The 17,380-nt window shown below is 35.3% G+C and overlaps 1 protein-coding gene across 1 annotated transcript in view; it reads right to left on the minus strand.

Moving 5' to 3' along the window:
- Positions 1-16,594, minus strand: part of LOC128995094 (uncharacterized) — a 176,995-nt gene extending 160,401 nt beyond the window's left edge. The window contains exon 1 of the mRNA XM_054419984.1: positions 16,460-16,594. The gene's annotated coding sequence lies outside the window, so the exon portion shown is untranslated. The remainder of the gene's footprint in view (positions 1-16,459) is intronic.
- Between the last annotated feature and the right edge of the window lie 786 nt (positions 16,595-17,380).

A 17,380-nucleotide genomic window follows, 5' to 3' on the forward strand; every position in this document is an offset into this window, starting at 1 on the left:
GAGCATCGCATCCACAGTGCATCCCTATAAATATCCACAATTCAATGACAAGCACCTCAACAACCCACCTTTCTTTAGTAGAGATGATTATTAAAGGTGTAATTTGGTGTTTTATAATTCGGAGAGCGTAGCCTGCTTAAAAAGCTGGATTAGAATACTCGTGATTTGTAAAGCTAGACATTGAAATAAATTGGACTGCTCCTGCAAATATATTAAAAAGAGAAATTCAAATTCTCATAACCCTATAATTGATAAAGTCAGATTTTGCTGATGTATTTTTTATTTGTTGTGTTTATTAAGTCTACTTCAGCAAATCTCTTAAAAACCCCATCTTTGTTAACCACGTTCAGATAAATTAGACTTGACAAAACTCACACGACGATTTTATCAATTGAAGCATCGAAATGGCATAAATTAAACATCGAGTTGTCCAAAAGTAATCAATAAAACTGCAATAAAATGTCCGAACAGAAACAGTTCATTGAAACAAACACAACCTTGGAACCTATACGAATGAACAGCTGTGACAACAATGCAATCAGCTGACCGACTACATAGGAGGAGCTCTGGCCTTGTCTGATGTTGATGTTGTTAGTGGAGTTAGTGACCTGCGGAGCGTCAGATGAAAATGACTCACTCTCCTAGTGCTACAGACAGGAGGAAGATAAATTGAACTTAATTAAATACGACTGCATTTTTATTAAGAAGATACGTTTCTTTATATCTGTGTGTTTGTTCCAGGTTTACCCAAAAACTACAAAGATTATATTGATGTGTTATAAAATGGAAGACCATAACCTGACAAATACACTTGATTGGTTCCAATTGCTACAATAATAGCTGATCTACAGTTATTAGTCTTACTTGTACTAAAAGTCATTTATATCGTTTACATTTCGATGGTGGTGTTATTTTTTAAAAGGTCTACTAAGTAGAAAGGAGAATTCTGTACAAACTAAAAGGCCCAATTTGATTTTTTGAAGTGATGTAGTAATGACTCAGATGATAAAAACAAAATTACTTTGTTTATTATGCACCAAAATAAAATAGTGTCGAATATGAAAATTAAATAAATATAATTATAAATCTTAGTGAATATTTTGAATTTAGCCAATGTTAGTATTTGATTTGAAGTTGAGATTTGAAGGCAAATAAATCCTGAACGTAGACCGCAATGTGCACGTTTACGAAACTTTTCTAATCAAAAGAAGTTGGAAGGTTTTCTGGGCAACGTGAAAGTGCAAGATTGGTCTGCAATTGATTTAGTTAACATATAAACCTTTTCTCGAGGAAAAAGAATAAGTGTAAAAATCCACAGTTAAAATCCTTTTTGGATCAAATAAGCAATAATTTCACATAAAATTATTTATTTTACCATCTTTTACACCAATATCATTTTTATTTTAGGTTCGAGTAGCCTATTTGTAGGGATAAGCATAAGCTACACATTAAAATATAAATTTACTGCAGCAAGAATCTTAAACAGAAACGTGATGTTTACAGGTCTTCCCTAAGTCCAATAAATGACAAATTCAACTCTTAAAGGCTTTTCTATAATCAAAACCAATACAGTCTCATACTTCTCACACGAAGACAGTATTCATTGCAACAACACGGCCAAATTTGACATTGATGTACGACTGTATACATGACACAGATGACCCAGTGTGATAATGGCTCAGGGGCGACGGAAGCCCACATACACACGACCTTGGGGTGAACAGCCAGCTGGCTTAGCTATGACTGAAGTTGGTGTTATAAACAAAAAACTGTTGAACCGTCGGTAAAAATATAGCTAGTGATAGTTATCGCGTTGCATTTGTGGAAAGAGTTCTTAAATATTGTGCAGTGCTTCTTCTCAACTTAAGGTCTTTCAAGACAAGTGAAGATACAGCACTTGCAAGTGATTAAACACAGTAATATTAAACACGCTGATATCAATGTAGAATGAAGCATGATTTTCTGAGGTCGATTTCCAAGGTACGATCCAACGAATCAAAACAAAAAATCAAATTGCATTGTTCATCAGTTCCTACCTGATTACTGTTCACTGAAATTAATGTAGATATTTGAGCACATGGGTTGTACTTTGACATGTGTCTGAAGTTTTCAGCAAATGTTTAAATTACATTTTTATCCCTCCATAAACAGACTTCAAATTTCAATTGGAGGTTTTAACTAGAAAGATTATTCCTGAACAAAGCCAATCATAAATAATTGTGGAGGCAAGCAAGCGTACGGACGAACTTTACTCAGATCAGAGTATAAGATAGAGAGAGCTACGGAATCCAGATAGGCTACAAAATTGTGTAGTGCGTGCTTAGGGCCTACAGCCTCAGTCCAGTAGTGTTTCAGCTCTCTGGATTGGAACGTCACGAAGAAGAAGAAGCATCTTTATGCTGACAACTCTTTAGAGAATGGTTTTTAACAATCAATTTAAAGAGATGTTGAAGAGATTTAAAACGTAAAGTGATGCTATCAAAGAGTCAAAGAATGCATAAGCCACCATACACATTTAAACTGGAAACTCTATAGTAAGATTATTTTAACAATTATGTCAATAATATAAACAGCGCTTTCACAAATAGCATTTGAATAACACACTCTTTCTCAACTCCTCTAACAATTCCACAGGCGTCGACAAAAAGAAACGTTTAACGAAAATGGAAAATTTCGCATTACTATTGCAAATAAAGAGTTGAAATATAAAAAGCGTTTTAGCGCCTCGAGTAATATTTGGCGGGAAGGTTCCTTTCAGATGTTAATCCATCTCTGCCCGCCCTTACCGTGACCTTTCATCAGACTACAGAATAAATAGTCTACGAGGCATGGGCGCGAACCAGGCGTTGAAGAGATCAAATCATGAACATATATGACTTACAAAAAGCTCCCAAATTAGCACTAAATGTATTTATTTACAGTGATTTGATTTTTTAGCTGGGTTAATTTTACTTAAGGGTACTTTATCGAATTGATTGCGGGAAAAAAAAATTCTGAATGAGTAACAAGATGTTTATGTATACAAATTCTCCTGTTGTATTAATTTCTTCTAGCATTGACTATACACAGAATAGACTACCCATTTTATGTAAAATTTAAAGCCAAAATACGTGGTGCAATCTGTTGAGATGGTCTACCAACTAATGACAGTATTCTGTGTTAAGTGATCAATCAGCTGTTTGCTATGATACTGCATTGATTTTAATCAATATCTAACCCAATACACTAGTACCTGTCGCCAATTTTTTACTAAAAAAGAATGTAGTTGTGTGAGCCAGTCACAGATTGCGCTAGTGTCTAAAACTCTATTTTGTACCTTATTTTTCGGTACTGACATAGTTGCTGGGTCACCAACAGTTGCTATAGCTCATAATAAGTCATTCCATCAGTTTGACTTGGTAAAAACCATCATGTAATCGGCAGAAATCAGTAATTTTTTTCCGTGCTGTAATTATTAGCTAAATAAAAAGTGACAAATGCAATAGATATTCTGTATAATTTTCTGTGCATCTGAATTAATCACCAGAGCAAAAACACTTGCCATTTACGTGTCTTTCTGTGACACACATTTTTCACATAACATTATTCACGTTTGATTCCAAAGTAAACCATTGTGTACGAATAACCGAGTAATATTTTTTGTCATCCCCTAATATTTTTCGTGTAAACGCCAGATTATTGTGTACCAAGGGGAGAAGAAGGAGACAAATGTGAGGCAATTTATCAGACCAACCCCGACCCGAGTTGCCTCAGGTGCAAGTTTCAGGTTCTAGGGAACACTGATATTAATCAAAGGAATTACTTATAAAACATAGTTTTATATGAAGACATTGAGGTTTTTGAACACAAAGGGAAATAATTTAAAACTATGGTTTTAATTAAATAAGTATTTTTACTTTTGCTGTATAAGATGAGAAATACCTAGTAGTAACATTTTATTTAAAATGTGTTCATAAGCATAGGCACCCAAAAAGGGGGCACTTAGTACTTCTCTACACCCCAAAACAACTTAATTACCAAATAATTATGATTCGTTTTTAGTAGTCAAATTGTAATTAATCTTTAGTGGTTGAAATGTATGTTGTATAAATTTATATTTAATCATCAATACAGTAATATTACTTGCCTGACACTATAAACCGTCAATGGATGTAAATAAATATAATAATGTTGACAGTTATAAGAATAAAGCTGTAATTTGATTTAAAACAGAAAAAGTATAAATAAAATATTTCAAATTATGTTTGACATTAATAAATAGATAGTTATATAGATTTTGTTAAAAATCAATCAAAAATCAAGTTTAGTTGAAAAAAGAGGAGCGTCCTCTATTTTCCGTATTCATTCTTGAAAATACAAGTTCACACACCAAAATAACCAATCTAGTTTCACAAGTTATGCCACTTTTTTTCTTATCAATTTCAAAACCGAATGAATTGCAAAATGTCCGTTTCGGCGTTCCAAATTCCAAGGAAGAAAGCAATCTAAGGTAAACCGCCTGGAGATGTTTCGCGTTTGCGGTCAATATCCTCCAGACACCGGAAGTAAACAGTTCTTGTAAGGTATCGCACCCTCAGGTGTGGTAGGGGGGGTGTGGAAGGGGTAAGGGGTGGTAGGGGTGACATCTACTTCCGCATTCATCGCTCGAGTGACGGCTATATCGATATTGGGCTTGCTGCGATACAATGGAAATCAGATGAAAATATCGATACCTTACTAACTCGGCATAGGAATGAATTTCTGATTACATTTGAAGGCTGAAGTTAAAACGATGGACCTAACTGGTGTGCAGATATTTTATTAGTACTGGAAATGTTTTACTATGGATGTGCAGTCAGCTCATTTTCTAATTCAAAATTGGCAGATGCATTTCGGAAAATAGTTAAAATTGTGAACTTAATAGATATTAGGAGTCTTAAACGACGTGAGGACTTTCAAAAAGTTATCAATATTAGTTTGGACCCTTCATGTTAACAGGATGGCGCCTGATGCAGTCCACAGTTGGCTGTTTCGGCCATTACGTCTTCAATTATCAGAGTCAGTGTGTGTGTGTGTCAGTAGTTGTGTTGTAAAACCACTTATGTGTGATACACGACCTGATGACAGTATAGGGAAGCTGGGCTACGTTGATAAATATCGTGGATTTTTAACAATCAATAATTCAAACCAACTTTCAACGGGAAACAGTGGCCACACTATTGGCGTACTGTGCATTACGTTTTGGTGATAAATTGACAATAAATTATCAGGTAACTTATTCATAAATACGAACATTCAGAGATAATTGATTATTAAAAACCCGACGCAACAGTTGTTATTTAACAAAGGGACCTGGCTAAATGACCCAGATATTCGGTAGCCAAGCAACATAAGTTAGTTCAACAATACAATGATTTTAATTTATATTTTGGGTTAAATACTAGCTTCTTTCTCATCTTAACAGGTCAAATAGCGCTGGACAGAACGGTGCTTGCCTGTCAGAAAATCTCCCGAGTAAAATTGTAGATTTCTGATGGATTTAGGTCTCAATGATCATGTGGCGGTTAGGTAATGATCTCGACAAGAAAATTAGGTGGTCTAGCTATGAAACAAAGCTACACACTGCATTGAACAATCATATAAATCACACACCTTACAATCATATTTAATTGTTAGCTGATATTGTTATAATAACGCTCAAATGTAGCTAAACGTCATCATTTCGCCTAAAATCCTGTGAAGGGGTCTTGATTTGAAAAAATTAATTGACCACGTCTTTTAAACATTTCTCTCTTTACCAGGGTTTCTTTCGTTCACTTATCCTTTCTCTCAGCCTAAATATCCCTTTAGGACATTCTTCTTTCAGCAATGACAGGATACAAGATGTTTTCTGCCGACAGAGGCCACCGCCAAGACGTTCCATATCCCGTTCCATCCTGGTCCGTGTTCCACTGTTCCTAATGCAGTTTTAATTCCCACAGGGACGCCGGATCGCGGACCAGGTCGTGCGGAAAGAACAACTCATAACTTCCCTTGATGGGAAAATTTCCGCTTCAGTTGTTTTGTGCCTCTTAAAAATTCGCTCTCAGATTTTCATCAGTGGGTGTAAATAGATTACATGGTGATTTAAAGTTGAACAAATATGTAAGTTAGCTTATGCTGTGGTCGTGTTTACACAATACTATAGAAGAGATATATTAGACGCGTATGGTGAAACTACTCTCATCTAGGGACTTTTATATAAAGCGACACTACTATTTGATTAACTTTAACGCAGCACCTGTGTACATAATTATTGACGTATAGAGATCCGTTGATATGACACATTTTTAATTTTACAGTTTGATATTTACCATAACTTGATGATTATAGTAGGTTCTATTTGTGTTCATCGTTGTTTTTGTTCTACGTTCTGTTTTTGTTTCTTCACAACTAATAGGGTTTAAAACTCTAGTTTCTTACCTCATTGAGAGCCATTTGATTTCAGACATTATGGTCCACTGGACACAGTGATAGCATATATCGCCGAATGTTAGGAAAGAATGGGGGAAGAGGTTCTAAAAAGCGACAATGAAATAAATACCAAAAGATGGGAACCACAGGCAACGCACACGCGCTAAAACGATCGTATGGATTGGAGTGAATTGAATTTCCTGAAACAGAGGTCGAAGTTTTACACGAGTGAAACACCTAACCTTTATTGATTTCAACTTAGCTGGACCTCAGATTTAGTAAAAGCCTAACCAGGGACACGGCAGTACTACATAGCTAACTCAGTTTTTGATTGGAGAAGTTTAGATCCTAGTCTCCAAAATAAAATTAATAAATAACGTCAAAACGGTAAAACTCTCAATGTTCACTTTTGAACGCCACAAACTGATACGCTATATAATGGTCATACTAAAAACTATAAGAGGTTAGGTTCTATGAACATTATTATGACAAATACTAGGCACCCAAAATCATCAAATTAGCAATTATATAGTTCTGAGACAAAATATAATGTTTAAAACGTAGGATTCCCTTGATTCTCGAACCGCAACCAGTTAGCGTTAGGGTCTGAAAACCACATTACATGGACAAGGGACGAACATTGTACTGAGCAATCACAACTGAGCAAGTGAGCATTGAGCAAAACGTGCGTAATCAGACCGTGAACACGCACCACAAGATACGGTGTCTGGTTACTTAAGTCCTACGCGGAAACGGAGTGATATTCACGAGGAAGGCATGGGGTTTACTTGATTTAATTTTATTCCAAGGAATAACCTCGTGGACAAGCCGAAAGGCACGAATCCCCAACAACTTTTGCTTGGCATCGCTAACCATCTAGTACATACTGTACAAACTTGTGGTTCCTTGGAAAGACTCATTGCCTTTCGTGTAAGGTAATCAGCTGTTTCCTTAGTTAGGATCATTTTATTGAAAGTCCCTATGATCAAAAACAGATATACCCAGTTTCGAAACATCCTACTGACTTTTCTCAGGATCGAAGGTGCAGTGAACCTTACTGTTAGGTCTATCTTAACTCTTCCAGTCTAATAAAGTGCACTGGAATTGGTCGACCCCTTTCTGACTGATAAAATATTAATGTTGTCGAGGTTCTAGGCAGCTTCCAGCATGAGGTCATAGGCAGCTTCCAACATGAGATCCTAGGCAGCTTCCAACATGAGGTCCTAGGCAGCTTCCAACATGAGGTCCTAGGCAGCTTCCAACATGAGGTCCTAGGCAGCTTCCAACATGAGGTCCTAGGCAGCTTCCAACATGAGGTCCTACGCAGCTTCCAACATGAGATCCTAGGCAGCTTCCAACATGAGGTCCTACGCAGCTTCCAACATGAGGTCCTACGCAGCTTCCAACATGAGGTCCTAGGCAGCTTCCAACATGAGATCCTAGGCAGCTTCCAACATGAGGTCCTAGGCAGCTTCCAACATGAGGTCCTAGGCAGCTTCCTACATGAGGGTCCTAGGCAGCTTCCAACATGAGATCCTAGGCAGCTTCCAACATGAGATCCTAGGCAGCTTCCAACATGAGGTCCTAGGCAGCTTCCAACATGAGGTCCTAGGCAGCTTCCAACATGAGGTCCTAGGCAGCTTCCAACATAAAGGTGAGAAGACATTCAAAATTCCTAAATTCTTTATTCACCAGATGAGGACACTAAGGATTATTGTTTTTGTATGTAAGAGCAATAATAACGTTTATTTCACTCCTCTCATAGCAATTCGTTCCAGAACCTCCTTAGCATATACTATGTAAGAAAAGTGTAAGTCGCTCCAATGCATAGTCAGTTATCTTAAATCATTTTGACCCACTCAATGTCATTATGGTGACTAGAATGTTTGGAAGTGCAGAACTGTCAGCTGTAACTGCGTCGGAATGTAGCGTTGCGACCTTCACGCTCATTGGTTAATCAACCAGACTAATGAAAACAACACCCAGTAGCGGGACATCACAACGCCCAATCACACTGCATCTCTTGACAGAAAGATCTGGACTTGATTTGACATAAATTCAATCTCATATTAGACACACAAGCCTTGACAGAAAAATGTAATTACTTCAATATCTGAACATCTACAAATTGTGGCAAACATACTACGATGCTACAACAGCTTAATATATCAAGTTAATGTTGAGTTTATTGCATTATTTATTGGAAAAGCAATCTCACTTTGTCATTTATCTCAACATGATTGCATTCGTAATTCATTCACTTGACAGAATTCCAATAAATTTTGGTATCTGCGCAATCTGTTGACGGACACGTCACCTTTCGTCATCTTCATTTTTTTTAAGGAATGTAATAATGTTTTAAGAAATGTAATGACTATCAACAGAAATGTATTTTTATTTGTGTAATGAAATATGAAGGAACATTCCTAGTATTTAGAAATTTACTCAATATCTTTGAAGTGCTGGTACTACATGCCTTGATGGACCTACAATGCTATTATACATCTTGAACATGTTTTGACAACGATGCAATCAATCTTAGAGATCCGCAATATGTTTTCAAGTAGAATTTATTATGGCTCTAACATAAATTAAGACCAGTTGCATATTCTGACAGATGAATGCACTTTCCAGTAATTTATTATTATCAACTTGTACGATAGTACGTACTCAGATAAATGTGATTTTGATAAACATTCATTTCAATGAATACAATAACGACTGGATTCAATAATAGTTTTTAGAATTACACTAATGATAGATTTACATATAAAACCTCAGTTAATTTAATGCAGATAATTATATTCTTTAGTAATAATTTATTTCCAGAGTTTAGGTGTAATAATGAAGGTGCACTACCGAGTTTTGCAATTGATTGACAACACTAGAAATTAAGCCAGACATTTTGACAAACACGAGGTGAATAAATTACTTTTCTATTTACACACGAAAGATCTGTAAGTTTCTGACGGTTAATTTAGTTTAGTCACGGCAATATTTTACATGTATATTGTATTGTATATGTATATGTATATCATTTCTGGGTACGAGTGGGCAACAATGTTAAATACACATACTTAATTGTTCCACATTTGCCAGTGTAAAGTTTAAACCATGGTCTAAGCATACAGTTGGATTGAAGAGTCTCGACTCACAAAATCTAAAACCTATTTGAGTCTTCCATCACATAGGCCTACCTTACTTTATAAGGCTTAGTTTGAGGATTCAATCACAAACTTCACTTATCTATTAAAATTTGTTCAACTGATATTTAAATAATTGTATTACTGTTCATTAATTTTATCGGTTCAGAATTACTACGACCCTAAATCACCAAAGGTCTTGATATTTTTTAGACAAGATGAGAAGAAAAGAAGAATTAGAGTTGAATTGTTGGTGGCATTGTTACTAAATGAGAATTATAATACAAACTCAACTGTGCGGATACATCTATATCTATAAAAGAAGAAGTATTATGTAGATACCCTATGGGCTCCAAAACCGCTCGACAGATTGTAATTAAACTTTCAGGCTTTATTAAGCATTATTCAAGGATGGTTTGTGTGAAGTTTGGTGCAGATCTATCCAAACGGCTCCGCCCCAGTGGCTTTGGAGTTACCCATGTTAGCCTTATGAGTACTCATAAATGGAATTAAAGAATATGTTTCAACTAAATAATTTGATTCTTTGATGTTCAATATCATTAAAAGGTTATAAGGTTTACCATCAGGGTGCAGCACTACCTATTATCTGTTAAAATTTATGAAAACAGTTAAATTTTTATGAATTTATGAAAAGATGCTACAGCGGAGGGAAGACATCTCACTCTGCATAACTTCTTAACTGTAAAGTCAATTGTTAATATTACTATGTTATACATCTCTATGTCAATATCAATCAAACTGCATGTAACCCATAGGGACCATTGTAATCCCCTATCTGCACTTCAATAAATATTGCTACATATATATAAAAAAAAAAAAAAAAAAAAAAAAAAAAAAAAAAAAAAAAAAAGGCAGAAGGCGACCCCCACAATCACACATTGCTTACTTTATATTTAGCCATATTTAGGCATTTTTAGTTTGGTTAAACATTTATATGCATGTTCGTCAGTATCTTGAGTTCTTTCTTTCTTATTGTTCAAATGTAAAAAAATGGAGTTTTCCGTTGAAATGTAAAATAAAAAATAAAAAAAATAAAAATTTTGAACCAAGCAGCAACAAAAATCTGTGATAGGACTTTCTTTTTTCCTATTTGTTTACAAAAATCTATTGTGTTTGTATGGTTTTTTCCTCTAAAAATAATGTTTGGGAAACGGAGTAGCCAGTTAATACTTTTAGCGGATCACTAAAAATTTATCTAAATACAGCAAATCTATGGAAAACTATTATTCTCTTTGGCGTTCTCTTTTCGTTGCGAATCACGGGTATGACAGGTAGTTTAATTAAACAAATGCCCATTTAAGAAAAATTATAATCCTGGTGAATATAAGATGAAAATGTAAGTCTCTTGAAATTAAATCACAAATCTCCAGAAAGAGACGAGTATGACAGGTGCATGGCGCATATTAGTCGTCCACGAGTGCACAGAACTAATCACTTCACTAAATGTAACACTTGTGGGACTCCGTCTGTCTTGGAACTTGTCCAAGAGTCGCAGAGACTACAGCATATCTTGGATAGTTGTCTTGTAAAACTATCTTGGACGGTTGTAATATTCTAAAGATGTATCCAAGCATTGTATCCAAGCATACATTGCGCTATTGTCTGTTGACTTTTATGACTGAGCTCTTTGTATATAACTTGCCAAATAATGTTGGGAATCTCACAAAATGTCGATCGATGTTAAATTGTAAAAAATTAAAAAAAAAGGCTTTCAACCGTTTGCTGACGAAAACGTAAACCATACCAATGGCTTTGAAAATAAATAGAAAGTAAGCTAACGAACATTGGGTTACAAATTCCAAGTTGAACGGTGTTTTTTTCATTCGAGATAAATTGTATCGACGCATTTCCTAAATTGTTTAAATAATGGTGGACTAGCAGCCAGCCACTTCGTAACATCAAAATCCTTGAAAATATTTTAATTAATTTACAATTTTCTATTGCTCTGAGTTATGTTGAAAATGATATATTTTTACGTGATAATCATTAGCTTAACACTGACATGTAATTCTTTCAAGCAAACCATGAACAACTTTGTAATTAGTTCTTCCAAATATTAATTTACAAACATACCGTGAAAACACAAAAGTCATTTTCTTCTTAACACGTTAAACAAATTACATTACAATATTTTACTTGAATTCACTAAAACATCACATAACCCCATTTTCGAGTGGATGTAAACAAAATTGTATCATGACCATCTGTTTTTATGTAAACAAATGTAAACTGGAAAAAGTTCAGATGATTTACAACAGAATTCAATACAAACACTGAAATTTTAAACGCCTATATGACAAAAGACTTTCACGGGATATAATCCAAACCCGCAAAAGGCACATCTAGAGGATAAGAGCTTTAAATTGATACCCAATATGCCAATAAAAATAAATATTTAGGGGTCGATTTGCTGTACACAAAAATCCAACAAATTCTTTAAATAATATAGATTATAAAGACGTCCCAAAAAACATATGTTATATTAGATCAGCTGTTACAACATGTAGTACGAAATACTACTTTTCTAGTTCTTGAGGAGGGGCACTTTTAAGTTGATGTGACATTCTTGATGAATGGATACTCTTTTTATAGAACCTTTTGTTCTTGAATTTGTTCCGATTAAAGAACAACAAATTAACCTAGATAAAAAATTGTCTTCCATTTCTTCACAACTTTTTCTGGTCGTATTTTGCCCGCGATACTTATCATCATTGACCATGATGGGGTTTTTCACAGTCGAAGTCTCATACACTGCAGTACATTCATAGCATTCATTATCAAACAGTTTAGCTACAGAACATTATTGAGTATTTAAACGAGCTTTACGAGCGGCGTTTAACAGTCGAGCAACTGGGCTAAACACTTTAGCATAATTACACGAACCAATCAACTAGAAACACAAAACTACCTTGGAAACAGTAATTAGTGCATCCATGCATATAGTTCACTATCCCGGACTATGGGAAACTTGAAATATCCGAAAATATAACGCTAAAGATGTTATAAAATGGTTAACAAAAACTGCAATAACTTTATAACTGAATCAGAAGTAAACAGTTTTGTAAATTTTGTTTGCCAATTGAGTGAATTTATTCGTTTCATACATACTTGAAAAAGAATAAGGAGGGTGTTTCTGTAATCGAGGCTTTCAATCCCTATACATTGTACAGGGTACCCCATACTATGTAGTAATACTGTATATCTGTCCGGAAAAAATAATATTAATTAAAGAATTACATTTTATTAACCTTTAAAATCTGTTTCGGTTAATGCATGCGCAGATTTGAACGTTTTGACGTAAATCGCTTATACTGTATTGCAATGTTGGCAAAACAGATTTTAATCTCAAAATAAGGCATTTATTTCTTAGGGGTATTCATTAACGTGTTAAGCTAGTAAGTTTAGCCTTGTTGTGTAGTAATAGTTTCAGATTTATTACTATTAAGTTTATTTTGCTCATTTTAACGAGATCTTTTAAAGTATATCGTATATAAAATGTAAAAAAAACATTTGATTCCAGTCTCTCTAATTTCACATGGATGTCTTTTCGTTTTACAGTCAAATCTTGTCCAGTTATTTTATGTTAAACGATATTTAAAACTGGGTAAAGGTGTGGAGAAGGTAGCTTTTTGATAGCTAGAAACTGGATACCTAATTGCTCTTAAATATTAGAGGTTTTAATGAACTAGAGGTCGTCCAGGGGCCAAAAGCTCGACCAAAAATATGTAATTTTATTGAAATTTCTTCAATTTGTTTTGATTTTCTGTTTATATTTCGTTGTTGTTTCGTCACCAGCATGGCAACCCATAAGGCCCATGTTAATTTTTTTTTTACATTTAAATTCATTTTTTGTGCTTATTTTTGAGCTTTTTTGAATTTATAAAGGGATTCTGCACATTTACAGGAAACTATATTTCTAACAATATGCGAAGATTTTCCCCTGCGATGTACACGAGCTGAGGAAAAAGGTTTTATATATTAATATACAGACCTAGCTTAAGAATTAGCAGATTTTAACAGTACCATAACTATCACGACACTCTTTCAATTAATATTGTACAGTAAACATTGGTTTATTGCACCCTCTTCCTATTACAAAATCATGTTTATACCCAACATATTTTAGTACAAGTTCTCCAGAGAGATGGCGAAGAAGCGACGGGTCCAGAACCGGGATCGTAAAAGGGACCAAAATATCCCGGAGGTCGCGTGGCCATTATCACCCCAAGGTCACCTTATCACTCGAGTAGCGCGACGTCATTAGCGAAAATTGGACTTATCATTGCGGCTTAACAGCCTGGTGTGACAAGGAAATAAACCTGTAATAAACAAACAATGGCCTTCCTGTAGAACAGGTGGTACAGCGTTGAATATAACCATACACAAAAAAATTTAATACAGACTGTCAGCCGTGCTGCGGTGCTGCTGTTACCATAGGTTCTGGCACCAGCGTTGGGAGCACCGTGAAGTTAGGTAGCGCGTGCATGGCGCTCCCAGCGGTGTGCACCAGAACCTATGGTAACCGCAGCACGGCTGACGGTCTATATTTAATTTTTTTTGTCTATGGTATAACCATTGACTATACACGGAGTACACTTCCCATCACATGTAAAAATTTGAAGCAAAAAAACGTGGCACAATCTGTTGAGATGGTCTACCAACTAATGACAATATTCTGAGTCGGGTGATAAATCAATCAGATGTTGGCGTGGATTTTAATGGATATTTAACCCAATACTTTAGTACCCTCTGGTGTGATGGTCCTGAACTTCCTCCATGCTATTTATTGGGCTTCAAATTTTTACATTGGATGGGAAGACTAATCCGTGTGTAGTCTATGATATAACGAAAAGTTGTGACTCGATGACGGGTATTTAATGGGGACGTGGCAGATTTATGTGTTCAAATCCATATTAGGGAAACGATTATTTGATCATTTCACTGCGACAACAATGGCAGACGTTTTAAGATGAATGTACGATGCACACATAGAATGGAATGAGATGATCTGTGATTTGTTACAGAAGATCAGCTGTTTCATCAACCAGGAACCAGGACCACTTCCTAAATAAGGATACAGTATCTGTTTATCCTTTGAGATTGCTGGATAAGGATATCTGGGCTGAGCTTAGGACCACTCTAAGTTATAGATTGTCTACAGATTGAACCCAAGACCTTTTTAGTCACACACAAAGCCAATACACACACTAACCCATCAGCCAAGAATGACTTTTAACAACATTACAAATATAGGAAAGTAGTTTTAAAATTCACTTATAATATGGTAAAAAAAGTAATGAAAATATTGTATTTTCATTACAATATCCAAGAGTGACGCTTTTCGATAGTATTTCAGAATTATCTCCCCTTCGAAAATAACATGGGATAAACAAACCTTTTCAAAATATAAATAGACCCTACAATAGTTAGGCAAACTCTATAATGGTGAATACCGAAAAAGCAATATTACTAACCGGTTCACCACAACCTGGCACATAGACTAGTAAGTGATGCTGTTAAAATCAACAGTTTAACTGGAAATTACTTATTAATAAATTAAAAGTACAAAACAGAACGAAATAAAGTTAGTTTGCTAATTATGCCTATCGGTGTGTATTGTTGTTGTTCTAACTAAGGAGATATTAAAACTCCATTTTGAATTGAAACAAGTTGCCAATACTGTATTACATTGTAAACTTGGAAATGGTTACAACATAGTTACACCGGAAACCAATAAACCCAACATTCCATTGCTTATCATCCCGCATCCTCAATAAAATGACGAAACAATCCACAATAAAATCATTTGTGGGAACACACGATAATAGATAAGGAGAGTATACTGAATACTAAAACAAAATTTAGAATTCTAAATAATGTAGTTTAAAGTGATTCAGCTCAATATCTACTATTTATTCTAATAATTCAGAAAATACCTCAGAGAGGAAATCGATTGGTTAGTTTAAGCTGTAAGAAATGCATATAGATATTTATACAGTGTTGTTGGCAAGAAGTGCGTATTTAAGGTTAAAACAAAGAAGGTGAGCCCCTTAATTTTATCTCAATTCCAATAACAAAATAAAATAAAACATATCAACTACTTTATTCGCGATTCCAGGGGCCATGAAATGCGCAGTAAAACCTGTAATTCATATATAGGCCTAGCTTGGTGACTTAGAGTAATAAAATATTTGAATTCTTGTAAAGCATTTTACTTAAATGTAAAAGCAAAGTACGCGATGCAGATAATGTATGCAAATTACGAAACTACAAAATGAATGGCAGCCAATGAATACTACGCAATAAGCAACAAGCCGGCCGGCGTATTTTATTGTTGTGTTTTATACCCAACAATGATGGCAGCATCTGTAACAATCAACAATCACATAGGACCGACAATCCACCCATGATTGCGCAATAACAACAAAAAATTCTTCCGGATTGATATTGGGTACAATAGGCTAGTTAAGTGCCTTCCCTCGCGTAGAAACAAATTTCAAGCAAACCCATTGACAATAAATAATAACAATTTATTTCGACGAAAACCTTAGACACAATCTCGTCAACATATACTGTAACACCTACTATATTCAGAGGCATCTGGGCAGTTGCAATATTATTTATTTACACCACCCCCCACCCCTCCACTGTTTACCACCCCCTTTTCAACTCAATCTGAAAATTACCTGGGAATTCCCTAGTTTCTATTAATCATCATTCTCATTACTCCTGTTATCATTATTACAATTTCGTAACAAAAAACTAAAATAAATTACATTCGTGGTAAAAATTCTAGGTGTGCCTCAAGGAGGTGTTTTGCAACCTCTCATTCTTTTTCACTCGTGACATAGAAAAAAATATACCTGTTTAATGGAAGCGTGACACAAAAGATAATCCAATAGTAATGGTTATCCACAGAGCACGGTGCACGACACACACAAACCCACGAGCACGGCGAAGCAGACCACTGTTCGAACAGCTGACAGACGACAACTGAGTAACTAAGATGGCGGCCGTGAGGGGCGCGCAGGTCGCGCCGTATTGATGTGACTCCCGCCAATATTACAGCCCACTCCCACTCGCTCCTTTTCGCGGTCCTCTATGTCCGTTTCCGAAATAATTGGCTTATGTCAAACGATTCCCGAAACCATGTTTGTGCTTTGCGAAAGTAGATAAATCAATTAGTTTTCGGGTAAGGTAGTCAAGTTTTGTTTGTGTTTGGTTTTTGCCTCCAAATTGAATTTCAGTTTTGGCAAACAAGGGTGGATTAGGTAATGGATTAGAGCAGTTTGAGGGGTGAATTGGTAAGAAGTAATTTATACACAGGATGAACGTCGGTCCATTCATGTTGGTTTGGATATAAAGAAAACGAGGCGATTTTACACACTATGGACCATCCTTTCTTGTTCTCACCACGATCAATCAATCTCTTAAATAATGAATGCCATCATGAAGATTTGGATTAGTTCAGATTTGATGATAATCAGCAATTTGATAGTAGTGTTTTTCCTAGTCTCGTTGGAAAAAAGTGCACAAAAAACTAACAGAAAAGGAGTACCACCTTTCTAGGTATTGTGAATTGTGAAATAAACAGTAAAATAGTAAAACGTTAAAATGTTTCCTTCATTTTTATGAGTGTATTATAATTGTGGGCTTTGGTTTCTGCTCCCAAAATTCGCTTGTGGTCTTTGTAAATTCATTGAATTTCATTGTTTAATTTTTAATACTCACGTCTATAGTCATTTCCTTCTTTTGGATCAGCTGTAAGCCAGTTGTTTTCTTAA

Source organism: Macrosteles quadrilineatus, unplaced genomic scaffold (genome assembly GCF_028750875.1).
Source record: "Macrosteles quadrilineatus isolate MER2022 unplaced genomic scaffold, UCM_ALF_1.0 Scaffold_5__1_contigs__length_97177068, whole genome shotgun sequence".
NCBI lineage: Eukaryota > Metazoa > Arthropoda > Insecta > Hemiptera > Cicadellidae > Macrosteles > Macrosteles quadrilineatus.